The sequence below is a fragment of the Dermacentor andersoni genome, chromosome 3, assembly GCF_023375885.2.
Source record: "Dermacentor andersoni chromosome 3, qqDerAnde1_hic_scaffold, whole genome shotgun sequence".
NCBI classification, from domain to species: Eukaryota; Metazoa; Arthropoda; class Arachnida; order Ixodida; family Ixodidae; genus Dermacentor; species Dermacentor andersoni.
The window spans coordinates 67,848,241-67,865,264 of NC_092816.1; the positions used below are offsets into that span (position 1 = coordinate 67,848,241).

A 17,024-nucleotide genomic window follows, 5' to 3' on the forward strand; every position below is an offset into this window, starting at 1 on the left:
TTGGTTCACTTGGATAGGGAAGCTATGTGACGCATTTTAACGGACGAATTACACATGAGGAAGATTTGTGCGAAAGTTCTTCCAAAAGTTCTGTCCGTTGACCAAAAACAGTGCCGTAACGACGTGTGTGTGGACATGTTAGAACGCATTGCAAACGAGCCAAATTTGTTGGAATCTGTTGTAACATGTGATAAGACATGTGTTTTTACCTATGACCCAGAAAGTAAGCGCCAGTCAATGCAGTGGAAGTCTCCAGGATGCCCAAGACCCAAGAAAGCACGCATGTCAAAATCAAAATTCGAGGCAATGTTAATTGTCTTCTTCGACATTAATGGAATTGTAATGATTGAGTGGGTTCCCAGTGGTCAGACTGCTAATCATTACTACTACATTGAAGTACTAAAAAGACTTCGTGAAAAAATTAGGAAAAAAAGGTCACCGTTGTGGAGTGATGGATGGCTGTTGCACCAGGACAATGCACCCGCTCACACAGCCCTATCTGTCAAGCAGTTTCTGACCAGCAAAAACATTACTGTGATGGGGCATCCTCCTTATTCACCTGATTTGGCTCCATGCGACTTTGTTTTACTTCCTAAAGTTAAATCTTGCTCAAATGGCCTCATTTGAAGAGGGTCAGGCAAAAACGGAGAATCTCCTGAAGGGCCTTCCAAAAACCTCGTTCCAGACCGGTTACCAGCAATGGCAGCACCGTATGCAGAAGCGTGTGAATGCTGAAGGGGACTACTTTGAAGGTGATAGTGTGACAGAGAACTGATTCAGTAAGTACAGTAAGTTATTGGACTAGTCTCGCTTTTTTTGTGTGTGTGTCACACCTCGTATACTCTTGCGATGTGGCATGAACGATGCTCTGCTCTGTGTTCCCATACGAGACATTGTTGGACGCGTACGTGCGCGTCTCGTAATGATAAAAGATTTTGCGCTCCGTGCACACGACATTTCCTATTCGTTCAACGCCCAGCAATGTAAGCAATTCGAGAAGTGGCGTTTCTGTGGGAGGCATTCACAGGCAGCTATTTGCAAGGCTGTACTTCTGCCAGTAGTCCCAGCACGACAATCTCGTCGTCCTCCTCCTCCTCCTCCACCCAACGCGCCAAATGCAGTGCACAGCACTCATTTTCCGGCAGTGAAGCGTATAAGCTGCAACTAAGAAGCCCCCCGACCAAATCCTCCGGTTCTCTCATCACAGCCGCCGGCGCGGGCAGGAGTGTCGGTTAATGACCCCACTGAAACGTATCGTATCCATTTAATAATTCCATGTATATTGCGCGCGCTTTGCGTAGAATTCTTACGCAATCTATATGGACTCCGTAAAACTGCCCTTTAATTTTCGCGAGACTCGTATGCTTTCCAGTACACGGCAACAAATTACTGGACTGGCGTGAGGAACGTTTCACTGCCAGTACGAAACGAATCCGACTCGCCGAAAGTCAAGGCCAAGACTGTACGCCATATAGAGGCAAAACGCGTGCCTGCGCGTTTCGTAAGCCTTCCGACGTCAGTGTCTCGGGTAATCAACGCGCACTGCGCTCGAACGGCTCTTTTTCGCTACCGTGCTGCGCCGCCCACAGATTGGTTCGTATTTGTTATAGTCGCAGCCGGCCTTAGACTAACGCTGCAATTTAAACCTCGGGTTAACAGCTCTTGCAACACTGTCCGAGTGGGGCTACGCCAACCTACTGCTGCTAAACATGGCCAGCTAGCGATGATTACGCAACCCTTCGTATAACGTTCGCAGCTGCGTCGACGCTCAATGGCGCCGACAGATCGCGGAGAGAGCGCTTTCGACACAATGCTATTCTACGCGGTTAGTGTGCCGAGCGCTTAACTAACGCCGACAGGGTATTGTACTATATATATATATATATATAAGCTGATTTTTAAAGAAGAAAAGAAGAAGAAGAATGTTTGACGCTACAAGCTAACAGAGACCCACGCATCCTTTTCGTTCCCAGCACTTTCGTGACGGCGCTTTCCCCGAGTTTCGAAATTTCGAACACGCCAACGTGTTTCCAAAGGGAATACGAACGCAAGTTAAAAGCGCTTCTTGTCGCAACACACATTTACAACGCACACCTAATGGAGTTATACGTCATCGTAGACAGAGCTTAGTGCCCCGGGGGCTAGAGAAAGAACACGCCAGCCACAAGATCTGTTACGTGCAGCAGGAGGAAGACTTGCGTGCAGCATCGTTCCTTACACGCTTCGCCATTTCAACGTGCATGGAAAACGGACAACACGCGGACGATGAACCACACAGACATGTGGACCAAAGGAGCAGGGAGACAAGTATCCGAAGGGTCAGCCTCACCGTCCGCTGCCTTTAATGAACAGCAAAACCAAAACTAATAATATTAAGCTAAAAGAGAGAGGGGAGAGAGAGAGTCGGCTCGGTGGGCTTTCATTAAAAATACTTGCATACGGCCGAAGAAGGTTACGTCACACACTTTAGCTGCACCCAACATCGCTATATTGTGAAGAAAAACAAAAACAAGATTAAGGAAACAAGCGCACAGACCGTATGGTGAAGTGGCGGGCGCCAGCAGCGTGACGTGAAGCGAGTCGTGAAAGCACTGCCCTCCCGCTAAATGCCGAATTTCACAGAGTTCAAGGCGGTGCGACGCCCACGGTTATACGAGCAATAAACACGGGGTCACCGCAAGGGTAGGCGGACAGTGAAATAAAGGCGCAGTACAGCGGAGAGGTCGATTAAAACAATGACAGCAGCGGAAAGACAGACAGGACAGGGGAAAAAAAAAGGGCGGAGAGAGAGAGACAGAGAGAGAGCGCACGTCAACGCAATAAATAGAAACTGCGTTCGGTGCGGAGCAGAAGCAGCAGCAGCAACAGCAGCCGTCTAGTAATGAATACAAATCGACGAGACGGGAGTGGAGCCGCCGCTGGAGAACCGCAGCGAAGTCTGAAACGAAATGAACTCTCGGCGATATTCGGAGGCGAGCGAAAGAGAAAGAAGCAAAAAAAAAGAACTGGGAGGGAGGAAACGAAAGAACCGCTACTCAATTGCAGGATGATTCAAGGAAACGCCTAGACAGATAGAGCGAAAGACAGAAAGAAAACCAACACACGCTGTGTCAGGAACCAGAACTGCTCCCCAACATAAAAAAAAAAGAACAGAAGAAATAAAGAAAAATTAAACAGAGCCAACGCTAAAGAAACGTAGGCAGGAGAGCATCCAAACAGCGCCGCATTTATGGGACGGATAAGCCAATATCCGAACGAGAGACAACTGCCGCCACCATACACAAAGAACGCCGGGGGTAAGGACAGAGGCAGCGATGCCGGCCGGTGATAACAATAATAATAATCCCGCAACAACGGCGCCGCGGCACGCGACTATGAGAGAGAGAGAGAGAGAGAGAGAGAGCGTGTGCTGCACATAGTGGGTGCCAAACAAGTAGAAAACAAGTGAATAAGCCATCCCGCCCCAGGCCGCGGTCCTAATCGGATATCGAAAACGGGGGCCTCTTAACAAAATAACGAGGAAGCCCTAAAAAATCTCCCTTGCAGAGGAGGAACAAAACGAGAAGAGGCCGCCTTCATGTTTCTTTCTTTTGCTTTGCTTCCTTCATTCCCTCTCGCGTGCTCTCCTCGCTCGCTAACCCCCTGCCGTCGTCGTGATAGCGGGGCGGTATAAACGAGGGAAGATGAAGAAGGAGAAGCAGGAGATCGACCGCGAGGAGCAAACAAAAGATCGAAGCAAAAGAAGTGACGACCGTCTGGCCCAGTAGGTGGCGGTAGAACAGGCAGCCCGAAAGAGACATCCCAACATGCCACAAGGAAGCTGGGACTTCCTTCCACGCCCAAAAGAGAAAAAAGAAAGAAGAGAAAAAGACTACCTCAAAGGAGGATGGAGGGCAAAGAGACAAGAAAGCGGCGCGGCTGCAGGCGGGGGACGCTTCATCCATCTTCGCCGCCCGGCGGGTTCCAGCAGAAACAACACTTACAGCTCTAGCTCACGGGCGACCGCGCGAGAGAACGCGCCATCTGAGAGAGAGCGAGAGAATGAAAGAGGCGGCGCTGGGCGAGGGTGAGCTGAGCGATAAAATAAAACGGATACTACGGCTGCGACGGTAACGGAGGGGTAAGGAAATGAAGGGGAGGGCGGGGAGGAGGAAGTGGGAGGTGCACCGTGTGCTGGGCAAATCTCGAGACGACCGGCCGGGATATCGAATATAAAACAAACACAACAGCTCACAACGAGCGCGTACTAACACGCGAGATCACACACTCCGGAAAAGGGAGGAGGCTGGGTGTAGCAACGGGAAACATTTTGACTCTCCCGCACTCTCCTACGCATCGCTCTCTCTCTCTCTGCCCACGTCGAATCGGAGGGGCACCAACTGCGGCAACAGAAGCGAACTGACAGGCGGTAAAGCAAACACACACACACACACACACACACACACACACACACACACACACACACACACACACACACACACACACACACACACACACACACACACACACACACACACACACACACACACACACACACACACGCACGCACGCACGCACACACAAACGCGCGCGCGCGCGCCAACCAAACCACGTTCACATATAGTATGAAAGCAAGAGAGAAAAGAAAAGCCTATGGAAAACGATCCAGCGAGGTACGAGAAAGCCAAATGGGCAAAGACACGCCAAAAGCATCCAGTAAAACACCCAAGAACCATTGAATGAAGTGACTACAGCGGAGGGAAGAGCCAAAGCCGAGCAAACCGAGAAAATAAAACTATCGAACCGAGCCTACTGGACCGAATCCAAAACAGGAGCAAAATAAAGAACACGGAAGGTCTGGAAATCGAGGCAGCACACATAGGAAGAAGAGGCGAGCCGAGAAGCGTATCGAAAAGTCGTTAAAGCGTCCTCCCCCCTCCCCCGCTGCCGCTCCTCCGGCGGCTCTTTCGCACAGGTCCCAAAGCGCTTCCCCGCACGCATCGACTGGGGGGCGTCGTCTATCCATCTCCCTCTGGCGTCGTCTCCTCCCACCCCTGTTATGTGGAGCATCGAACGCGAGCAAGCCAGAAGCTTACCCAAGAGCCCGCGGCGGCTGTCGGCCGCTTTGCGGCGCTTGCTTCTTTTGTGCCGTCTGTGGGAACGCTATTGGCCGCGCCATCGTCGCTGTTTTCTAGAACCGCGCTACGGTAGCGGCAGCAGATAAAAGATAGAGAGGGGGGGCTGCCGGTGCACGCATTGAAGAGCGTGAAGTGCTTTGTCGCCGTGTACGCACGCTAAAAAGGAGAATCAAAAAGGCGCAAGACCGTAACCGCAAGGCGAGTTCGCTGCCGCACAGGCCGTGTCCAATGGCACAGGCGGTGTCGAATTCCCCGACCTTCTACATTCGCGACCAAACAATGCGCTCCTTTCTTATCGATATTTGATGCGCGACCTCCAGATGTCAAGAAAAATCGAGTCGTCGGGGAACGATCCGGAAAAGGCTGTCGCCCGGCAAGTGTACAATGGCAAGTATGACCGAACAAGACACTTTGCTGGTGTTCGGGTGAGCGCTTTGGGTGAGCGCTTTATTTGCAAACTGAACACCAGCACGACAAGGAATCGTGCACCGCAATATGAGAAGCACGATGTTCTCTTGGGAGTACTGCTAGGCATACGGGCTTTTGAGAACAACGTGACGATCGGGAAGCATTATTTACAGCCTCTCCTAACGATGATGTTGAGAATTGGTAGCGACCGTCGCGCGTTTCCTGCAACCGTGGTTGGGGGCCCGGCGACGCACCAAGAGGGAGCCGGCGAACGGACGAGGGGGCGCCCCGCTGGGCTGGTGTCCCGACCGGCGCCTCGACCCGCAACCTGATCCGTGCCCCGTGTTTTCGGCGGACCGCCTGCTGGGCACGAATGGCCGGCGCTTCCGAGAAGGACGAAGGCGTCGGTGTGGCCAACGGACCACTCGTATTTTGTATTTTCTTTTCTCTTCCCTTTCTAGTCACTGCGATGTCTTTTGTAAAATAAACGTTCAGTCTTGAAGCGAACCCCGACGAGTGAGAATCGTTCCTTCGAGGCTCCTGCGTGCGCGGCCGCTGTATACGCCGCCGCCCGAAAGAGTCTCACGCAGCAGCAGTTTTGTTTGTAGTCGCACTCGCGAAGTGACCTCCACAGAGCGTTGGTCGTAGCCTTTAATTATTCTACATTTTCTGGTGCCGAAACCCGGGAGTGCTACATCTGGAATAACTTCGCCTGCATCATGGAACGACTACAGAAGAAGCAAGCTGCCCTGCGACAAGCAATCGAAAAAATCATCGCAGCGGCTAGCGACCTACTGCAATCGCCAACCATCCAAGTCGGTGAGCTTGAGGAACACCTCGACCTTATCCTCGAACAAGCGGATGAGTTGAAATCTGTTAACGAGAGCATCGAAAAGAAGATAGATCTTCAAGAATTAGATGCAGAATTAGAAGCTTGCGCTGCATACACGGAGAAGATCTGCTCCATCAAAACAAAGATCAAGAGAGCTCTCAGGAGTCAGACAGCCAACGAGAGCCGGTCGACAACTCCGTCAGTCACAGGCAACGCATCAGAGCAGGAAGCATACCACATCGGTTCCGTCCCACCTGCGACATTCCAGTCACTATCAGCAACAACCAAGTTACCGAAGTTAGAAATCGGAAAATTCAGCGGGGACCTGCGCTCGTGGCAGAAATTTTGGAACCAATTTGAATCGACTATTCACAAGAACAGCACCCTGCCTGCAATAGCGAAGTTCCAATACTTAACCAGTTATCTAACCGGAAAAGCCGCCGCTGCCATTGAGGGGTTGCCGATCAGCGATAGAAATTACGACATCGCAGTGAAGACCCTCATTGAGAGATTTGGGAAGGAGGACGTCATAATTGAGGACCACATGTCGCGCTTGCTTGACGTCCGCCCAGTGCACGATCTGCGGGACATCGAAAGGCTGAGGAGCCTCTACGACGAAATCCGCTCGGGAGTCCGAAGTCTAGAGGCGCTGGGAGTGTCGTCGAGCACCTACGGCACGTTGCTTCTCACCATCCTTCGTAAAAGTATCCCAAGTGAGCTTTGCTTGGCGTACTTCCGACGGAAGGCTGCCTCACCTGAAACGCCACAACACGAGCTTCTCGGTTTCCTCGATTTTATGAGAGAGGAAGTTGAGAGCAGAGAGAGAGCACAGAGTGCACTACGCCGTGGGTACCCGGACGCCGCTATCAGACAGAAAGCGCCAATCAAAGGGGATGTTCGCCCGCAAAACCCATCGGCATCTGTTCTCACCGTAACCGACGGCGAAGCGCAATGCGCATTTTGTGGTGCAGAGGGACATCAACCAGCGAACTGTGTCGCCCCCGTGCCCATGGCCAAGAAAAAGGAGGTGATGTCAAGAGAGAGGCGCTGTTACAAGTGTGCGAAAAAGAAGCACCGTGCCGCTGAGTGTAGAACTGCAAGGTGGCTGAGGTGTGCCAAATGCTCTGGACGACACGCAACTGGCGTCTGCGAGCTCAATCAAAGACCGACACGCCCTCCTTCAATCGGAGATGCTGCACCAGCAGAGACAGCAGTGCAATCATCGCTTCAGGTGGGACCAGCACTGGGAAAGACCCGTGTGCTTCTGCAGACTGCACGAGCGTATGCGGAGGGCCAGCACAACAGTGCTCTGGTGAGAATGCTGCTTGACGGTGGCAGCCAGAGAACGTTTGTACGACAGGATGTTTCCCGGCGCCTCAATCTTCGCGTCATAGGAGGGGAGAAGCTAACTATCTACGCCTTCGGAAGCGAGAGACCGTCTGAAGAAAGAAGGTGTCATCGCGTGGAATGCTGGCTGCGAAACTGGCGCAACAACACCAGAGTTCGGATCGAAGCATTAGAGGTGCCCGAGATCTGCGGAGACCTCCTCCCACCACCTGACGACTGCACGGCTAGCATCGCTCGTGAACAAGACCTCCAGCTTGCTGACTCCTTGCCTGACGGCTACCATCCTGGTGTTGGAGTTGAGCTGCTTATCGGGGCCGATCACTACTGGGATATAGCAACAGGAAATGTCAAGCGCCTTGGTGAGAAGCTCGTGGCCATGGAGACTGCGTTTGGATGGACATTGCAGGGCACTGAGTCTACATCGTCCGTCGCAACCTTTCTATCGAGCACCGGAGTGATGCGGGTAGGTGTGACCACAGCACCCGACGAAATCTCTCGTCAACTGAGGTCATTCTGGGAGCTGGAGCACCTTGGGATCGTCAACGATACACAGCTGACCGCCAAAGAAGACAGCGTTCTTCGGGCCTTTGAAGAAACCATCACTCAGAAGAACGGTAGATACCAAGTAGCTCTCCCATGGAAAGAAAACGCGTCAGACTTAACAGACAACAAGAGCATAGCATCGCACAGACTTCACTCATTAACGGCGAAGCTGCTCCGACATGAAGAAACCGTTCTAGACTACGATCAGGCAATCAGGAACTACCTGCAAGCTGGACACGCCGAGGAAGCGAACGAACTGGGTGAGTCTCCGCTGGGGCCCATTTACTACCCCGCACCTCCACCACATTTTCTGGTGCCACGATGAAGGAGAGAATGTCATCTGTATAGCCCTGTCCTTGAAGATGGAGGCACGCCGCGCAACAGCAGATGCCAAGAGAAACAGAACTTGCCCTTGACAAAGCAGATGCGTCACTCAACAACCAGTTTTCCGAGGGATGCTTCCTCTGCGCAAGTGAAACAACATTTACCACCAAACACGGCCAGTAGCGCAATAATCCGGCGCACGTTCATTCGGCGCGGCGACCCAATTAAGTTCTCGGATGCCGGCGACACAGAAAGCCAACAAGGACGAAAGAAAGGTCGCGCGCAAGGGGACAGTTGTCTCACACATAGCTTCCTCTCTCGCCTCCGGGCGTGTGTGCATATATACGAACGGCCCGCCGACGTGGCCGCGACGCCCGCCCGCGTAGTACAGCGGCTGTTCTGCTCAGCAGGTCACACACAAGCGAAGCACTACTACCTGCCACCCAAGTTGAAGCGCGCAAAAAGATAGGCTGCTTTCCCCTGGCAACATGGCCTGGCGAGCTGGCTAGCCCACCGCCGTCCATTAGTCAAATTGAAAGGCCGCACGCTCGCTCCCCTCCCCCCCCCCCCTCCCTGACCGCGCCGCGACACTCCAGTGAGCATGCGCCGCACGATTCCTCTTCAACGTTGCCGAAAGCGCCAGAGAGAGAGAGAGAGAGCAACGCGTTGGTGCGACCAATCCTGCTAGTTGTGTGATGCTCCTCCTCATAACACCCCATACTTGCAGGGCGGCTCTATTACAGAACGCGGCGCGGAGGCAGCCGGCATCGCCGCGCTATTCATCAGAACTCAGGAGAACATACTGCTCAAGGCACGTTTCCACACATGCCACAGCAGCTAGCCAACTGCGATACGCTTTAAAGCTAATACACGGCAGACGTATGCCGGTGGCTCAGGTGCATTTAAGCTGGAATCGGGCGTCTGCACGCGTACATATTTCATGCGGAGCTACGTCGTTACGAGTTTTTTTTTTTTTTTTTTTTTTTTTTTTTTTTTATATAGCTCTGACCATAAACTTCATTGGCTTTTACGGAATATGGACGCACTGAAGACGTACATGGTATCGCCAGCGCAAGAGACGATGTTTTGTGAAGCTGTGTTAGACCTAGACTCACTATAAGGGTGTTTTTGGAGCGCGGATCTTTAACGCCCGTTCCCGCGTTTCGCGTCGCTGTCGGCCTCACCGTCGTGCTTCGTCGTAACCAAGGGCATCATCCGCGCGCTGCTCTAGCTGCGCGCGCTCCTGCTGCCACCTCTTGCGCGGCACGAGCCTTACTAGGGAAACTCTGGGGGGATTACTAGGGGGAACTCTGGGGCTAGCTTCTACGGGAGCTGCAATGGCAGCGGTTGTACCAGCATGGGAATTATGGGAAGTGCATGGATTTGTCTAAATTTCGTCCTTCTGGCTTCAAACAACTTTGTGACTTTGTAAGCTAGTCATTTTCGACAATGTGTGTGTAATAATTAATTAAATAAAGTTATTAAAATTCTCCGATGGCAGGATTTGAACACAGGACCTCTACCACAGGGCCGGATATCGAAACCATTAAGCCAAGGACGCATGTATCAAAAAGCGATGTGATACGCCCTTATGAATTTATCGCGGACCTGAGACGCCTTGAGACGCTTGACGCGTTTTGATTTGGCCACCTCGACAAGCTCAATCGGTGCACTTCGTAGCGATTGTGCGTGTTCTGCACTACGAAGAGTATGGATTGCTCTGAAATTTACGACAGTAAGATTTATATGGCGAAGTATACAAAGCCTCAAGAACGTCTGAATCCACATGCACAGAGATCAGGCAAATCCATGTACTTCACATCATTCCCATAGTAGGACAATGACTGCAGCGCCAGAATTCCCTCTAGTATATTGTAGGAAACTCTATGCCCCTTGTCCTAGAAAGCCGGATCACGTGTTCTCGCCTATCCTCTTGCCCCCTTCCTCCGCGCGGCGCCGTTGCGGTGACTCTCGCCGCTATCGTCTACTCCGCCCTCGCCATACCTCCTCCCGCTGTCACGGCACTGCCGCGGTGCCGGCGGCGGGCGCTCCTTGCCTCCTCGCGCGTGATCCACTGCTCTCCGCTCCGCCGTCTCCGCGCCGCGTGGCTGTACGGCTCTCAGCCGTCTCTCGCTTCCCCGTTTGCGGGGCACGTTCTTGTGGCATTGGTCGCCTCTGGCAGTTCTTGCGCCTAGCTGTCCTTCTCCCGCCTCAACTCTTGCACTATACATCCGCTTACCTGGCGCAGTGCCGTCGCGGTGACTCGAAAGACAGTTATAGCGTTTCGTCCCCTTACTTCTACTTCCAACCCCAACCTTGTGCGGCCACATTGAGGCCTGTCTGCGAGTGAATGAGTGTGACCTCTACTCAATACCCCTGTTCTCCACCCGTTTCCTCATCCCACCTCAGAAGAAGCATTAAATAATTGCCCCCCCCCCCACCCTCTTCGCAGTGGTGCCCCACTAGAAGATGGCGCGTCGCCGGAGCGCCGGCTCGATAGCGGCGGATTGTGTGCGCTGCCCAATCCAAAACGCACAACCGCCTCCGTTCGGCGCTGCGTGTTCTGCATGCGCTTTCCTGTTGTTGAAATAAGGCAGCAGCTGCGCTCAAAGATCGCATTGCCAAGAAGCGTAATTGTCGGCCGACTTTCTTTTTATTCCCTGTGCAGTGCTATCGTCCTTCAACGAAAAAAAGAACGAACAACAAATTATCCAACATACGTTCACTGAAAATTAGGTTGCTTCTGGCTCCTTTGCGCCGGCAGCTGTAGAACACAGCCAATTATTAGAATAGTATTGTTGCGCACCTTAACTGAACACAGCGTCACAGGATGTCACCAGCTTAACTTAACCAATTTAATGCCTTCCATACCCCGTAAACGCGAAGAGGCAAACACGATCAAGCCCGAAATATCAGATGTGGCCCACACCACCGACAATTGCCGAACGATATCAGCCAGATTCGACCACGCAACAACTGTTTCCATTCTTTACATCGCGCTGACGTATTTTGCATCATCATCATCATCATCATCATCGGCCTGTTCATGTCCACTGCAGGACGAAAGCTCCTCCCAGCGATCTTCAATCACCCCATCTTGTACAAACACATTCCATCTGCAATCTTTCCCTGAAATTTTCGAAATTTCATCCCACCACCTGCGCGCTAATCGCGCGCACCGAGGGACCTCAATTAAGTTATTCATCCATCCATCCATCCATCCATCCATCACACCACCTAGTTCCTTCTAGCCCTCCACCGCGCCTCCTTTCTCATGGCACCCATTCAGTAACTATGACAGGCCACCAGTTATCCGCCCAAGGAATCTAGTGTAGAGCCCATAAAGGAGACGTGGAAGTGAAACGAGAGCCGCACTAGGCCGTTTCGTAATTCTGTTGGAGCGAGAACGTGAACCTTAATACACGTGGGAAAAGATGCCACCTTCGACAAGACAGCTGAAGGTGAAGTACACTCGTGTCCAATAAGAGTTGCAACATGGAGCCTGTGGCGGAAAGGGCTCCAAGACTAACTTCAGGAAAGCGACACACGAAGCATTGGAATAATAAATATCGGTAATTGGAACGATGTCTAGTTCTCCAATTTTTCGTACGTCGGCGCAGCCGTGCACTATTTGCGCCTAGACCACGGGCACCGCATTGCTGCTCATGTTGAACGCGAATGTGCGTCAACAGCAAATCTGCACCCAGGGGCGTGGCAAAAAGTCACAAGACAAACATCAACCGCTAACGGAAACTAGAAACTTACCGAGAGCATTTTGGGAACACAAATTTACCGCAAGCACAGCACACAATATCCCAAAGCGAGTCTTTGAGGCAGTCAAGTAGAAACGACGAGAGAGAGAGAGAGAGAGAGACTATACCGCTTCCACGCGCCCATCTGTCGAGGCAATGTAATTGAACTTCTAAGGCGACAGTAATTACTCAGCCTCCTCCGGGGACAGGACGGAAAATTCAATCCGCGCCCCATCAGCGACGCGCAGTGATTGTCGTGCGCAAAAGAGGAACAATGCGAAAAAAAAAAAAGAAGTAAATTTAAAGTACCGGGAAGAGCGAATGAGCCGCGTCGCTTAACAAAATAGAAAAATACGAGGAGCTGGGACGACGCGATACAGCCCCCATGGCACGAGCTTGTCGAAGAACAAAGGAAGGCGGTTCACGACGAAAACCATTCCCCCTCAGCGCATCGTAAACTCATTAAGATTCCCAGCTACAGATAATGGCGCGGCCGTCCGAATGGTGACTCTGGAAACGCCAACGTTATTGATACATAGAACGGCGTTTTAGCCGCTTTTAGAATGGATAGTTTCAGGACGTCCGTAAACGTATTAAGAATCGGTGAACGCCCGGTTATTGGAGAGGCGAGACGCAGCGACTACGCTGGTAGCGACACCTTGTGCCGCGTCCTGCAACCAAGACGCGTAATAAACGAGTTTCGTGTTTCATGAGCGTTGTTCTTGAAGAAAATTTTAAATATGTAAAAGACTGCACGGTAACGACGGTTACCCATCGTGGCTCCAGGTGGCGCCACCATCCTGGCCACTACACCAATCAACCCTCTATACCGCCACGAATAATACTCTATGACGGACAGGCCAAAGATCCCTCCCTGCGCACGACGCCTCAGGTACATTAGAACAGAGCCACCTTGATCGGCCCAAAGGCACTTAAAAAAATTAGCTCGAGACAGTGAAACGCAAAACTGTAGTTTTGTAGCATGTTTCACAGTAAATATTTCGAAGCCAATGTTGAGTTGGTTAAAGAATCTGTTAACCAGATCCTAGCACATTCTAAGCGTTTCTTTGGCGCAATGTTCATAAAGAAACACTGCGTAACACTAGCAACGTCCTTGCGGGCTGCGTGACAGTGCCTGCAAAAACAGCTCGTGTGTACGTTTTTGTGTGTGTATAGTTCCTTTTTTTTATTCCTTTTGTATTTATATTTCATCCTTTTCTCTCTCTCTCACCTATCTCATTCCCTTCCCCTCCCCCATTACAGGGTAGCCAACCGGAGATAATCTGGTTAACTCCCCTGTCTTTCCTTTGCCTCTCTCTCTCTCTCTCTCTCTCTCTCTCTCTCTCTCTCAAAAAAAAAAAAACATCTTCCCGGCGCTTTCCCGACGCACTTTACGTCGTATAGGTCCCGAGCTATTTCTTGGACGATCTTTGGCAACCACTTTAGCGTCGTTGATGCGCCATGAAGCTTGGTAATTTAGATCACATACGCCGTTCCCGAGAATTCATGACGACGTTGCAAAAAACAACCGACATACTAGGGGCAATTCAAAAAGCGTCGTACTCACGTAGTGCATGCTAATGGGGTCAAACGGAATCCCGACGCTCTGTACTTAATTTGTCCGACGCCTTAGCAAAACGCCGGACCTCAGAGTACGTCATTGGCCGCGTACCTACCCATTTCATTAAACGCGAACGGCACAAAAACGCAAAATACACCGCCCCTCCCCAAAAAAGTTGTGGTGCACATTAATTTCGCTTCCTCAAGTTACCATTTTCGACGACGAGGGCAAATTTTACGTCCGGAAACAAAAGTTGGAACAACACCTTGTCGTCCGATACCGACTTCGCGCAATACCCGACACAATGTGCTCGCGGATATCTTTCGTGGAAACAACCCAGCTTTTCGCAAACAAGCGAGAGAGAGCAAACACTAATGCAAACCCTTTCGAAAAGTCGACAAACAACAACAACAGCGTCAAAAGGCTGCCGCGCGGCGCCTTTCGTCGCGTACGAGCAAATACTTAATTAGGCGCCCTTCCCTTCACTGCCTTCACACTTCCATTTTTTTTTCTTCTCCCTCGTCCGTTCTCCCAGGAGGCAATTTAAAAGGGAGTGCCGCTTGCAAGAAAGGCAAGCCAGCGCGCGGCTCGATAAATTACGGCTCTCTCTCGAGAGGGGGGGTGGGGCGTTTTGCAACGTAGTCGCGGCCAGCTTCTCCCACCCTCTGCCCGCCGCCACTTAGAAGTATTCACCTCTGACTCATTTGCTTGCACTTCGTTTTTCCATTTCAGTTTTTCGTTCATCTTTACTTGTCTTTTTTTTTTTCGTCGCTGGGAAACGTCGCGCACAGACAAGTGTACGCAACGCATCCGCGGGCTGGCACGCGCACTCGGCGCGCGTGAACGGGAACACTTCCCGAAGAAACAAAGAAGAAAAAAAAAAAAACGCGCCTTTCGCTCTTCATAGCGGCTGTTAACGAACTTGACACGCCGCTGACAGCTTTAGCACGCGTCCAACCTCTCCCTCCCTTTCCACCTCGTCGCATCCCCCTCACTCGCTGCCTCCCCCACTCGAGTCCCCTCCACAAGAGCTCTCCATTTTTGCCTGTCACGCTTTTCTTTTGCAACGGCCACACTTTTTTCGCCTGCCATCCCTTGCGTCACGCTGGACAGATGTAGCGCTCACGAGGCCCGCTGGCTCCATTACCCGCATTCTTTATTTTGTGTAACAGCTGTTTCCTGCCGTCTTTCACGCTCATAACGCTTCACGGTTTATTATCATTTTTTGATGTTTTCCACGTTCCAACTTGGTTTTCTCTTTTAGTTGACTCGCGTAGTTAAGATGTCTTATTAAGTGTCTCGTGATGTAATGAAGCGAACTGACGCGCCCGAAGTCAACTGCTATGATGCAAGGATGCGAGTTAAATGGAACAAATAATGGGAAGAAATTTCTATTTCGAGATAAACTCGAAGGAAAACCCAGAGGCGTGCAATTACAAGAACGCATTCACCGAAAGGAAGGAACGCTATTCAGACTTTCCGACTTCTAATATAGCAGCTTTCACGGTACCACCGGTGAAAGCAAAACGAAGCCCTAGTGGACTATACTAATAAAACTGAGATAACGGTAAATTCGGGTGGGTCATAAAGTACCAAACATGCACTAATCGTTATAAAGGACGCCTGAGGCCAACAAGGCCCCAATGTACGCCCTTTCTGCGGTAGCCTGTAACTGCCCAAAGTAGCGGGGGGGAGAGGGGGGGGGGTTATGCAAGGATTCTTTTTCTTCAATTGCATTAATTTCTCATCAACCGTCGCAGCAAGTGGCCGATGCTAGCGACAGCGATCGCCTGGCGACGTACCACAGAACGAACCAGAAAGCGCAAGAGGAATGGAAAACGAAAATAAATCTTACATAATACGGTCCCTTAACACTGCATCACGTCGCAACAAGCCGCTCAACCTCCCGGCTGGCTAAGCATGCCTAACAGGAAAGCCACGGGACTGCCCGTTCTCGGTGTGTACCATTTCAAACTCCTGGGTGAGACATTATCGCCACTGTTGTCGTAATTCGAACACTGACATCGTGCACACACACAAGAAAGCTAGAGGATCTCAGTGTCACCTTCGACCTTCGAAGGCAGGCACTGTGTGAACACACACTGCGGCACCGCGCACTCGCTTGTCCTTTGTTGGACTTGCGTGCAGCAATCGGAGAAGAAGCGCCTGATAAAGAAAGACCTCGTGTCAACAAAATGCTCTTGGCGCGACGCACACGGCTAGCAATCTAATCGCATAACGACGGGCAATAAGGTAGCCGTTGCTCATACAGGCTACATAATTGGCATATATCAAAGTGACTTTCTTTTTTTGTTTTTCTTTTACGTCAACAATTTCTGCGCGATACAGCGGCAATAAGGGAACCGGTCCTTCTGGCGTGGAGACATGCCATCGGCCCTTGCCATAACCTCAGAAGTAATCCTGCAGCAGCTGTAGTGATTATTCATAAACCCTCAGCGCACGCGCATGAATAGAACTTGCACCTCTTTCGTTATCCACAAAGCAACAACAAATTACACGTACAGCGCAAACGAAAGACGCGCAGGAACGTTATTGAGCAGGGTCAACTATCGTTCGACGTCTTTCGTATCTTTTAAGCGGCTTTGATCGTGTTGATGTGTACGCTAAGAATTCTATCAATATCCATGTTTCCGATTGCCATGGAGAGTCACCACACGACCAGTTCCTGTGTTTACGACCACCACTTTCTGGCACAAACGGGCGCCCAAACCGACTGACAGTTCCCGACGCAAGTGGCAGCTTTTGAAAGATAACGCCAACGTTTTAGATGCCATTTGAGCGGAGCTCGAATAGCGTCCACGGTTGCTCAAGGTCCACCACTACTGCCGATGACTCGCTAAGTGCATTAGCGGGTTCGTTCAAAAGAAGCACCCCCAGGCTCCGCGAGGGTAGATCAAGGTCGTAAAACGTGGGGACGATACGTCTTTAACAGATGCAAGGTACCGGGAACCTGTCGCCCCCAAAGCTCCTCAGCCCAGAAAGCCGCACGAGCTTTTCTACGGCATGTGAAGGCGCTTGAGTGCCCGACTGTAGACACGCTTTGCATAGTGTAGTGCGCACGACTACCCTGAACTTTCGTCTTGCCTGTTTCTTTTGCTCCCACATTCTACTTACCTATT

At 51.3% G+C, this 17,024-nt stretch overlaps 1 protein-coding gene across 4 annotated transcripts in view; it reads right to left on the reverse strand.

Moving 5' to 3' along the window:
• The window catches only part of tay (tay bridge), a 412,490-nt gene that overhangs the window by 180,545 nt on the left and 214,921 nt on the right, over positions 1-17,024 (reverse strand). The window lies entirely within an intron of this gene.